Source organism: Frankliniella occidentalis, unplaced genomic scaffold, assembly GCF_000697945.3.
Source record: "Frankliniella occidentalis isolate FOCC.00 unplaced genomic scaffold, Focc_3.1 Scaffold34, whole genome shotgun sequence".
NCBI classification, from domain to species: domain Eukaryota; kingdom Metazoa; phylum Arthropoda; class Insecta; order Thysanoptera; family Thripidae; genus Frankliniella; species Frankliniella occidentalis.
This window is the reverse complement of record NW_026267164.1, coordinates 1,393,542-1,393,879: the sequence shown is the minus strand read 5'-3', so window position 1 is coordinate 1,393,879 and position 338 is coordinate 1,393,542.

The following is a 338-nucleotide window of genomic DNA, read 5'->3' as shown; positions in this document are numbered from 1 at the left end:
GGGGGAAGGGGTGGTTCAATTAAATTCGCGTGGGCCCATACATTAATTTGCAAGCCCTTTTGTGGACGGCGCCGGCTCATGCTATGCGTGGCCGTGCCCGCCCGGCCAGGCCAGCCATTCAAAGCGTCATAGGGCCTCACAAATGCGTACATGAATGCCGCTTCCGTCCTCCATCCCACCATTCCCCCTCTCTTCCCCACTTACTGTGTTTTTATTTTATTTTTTAAGTCCTTTTTGTTTATTTCTGCTGACACGGCTCGCGCGGCTTGCTGGCTGTGCGACCGTGGACAAAATGGCGCGCGTCTGTTGTGACCTCCATCCAACTACCCCCCCCCCCC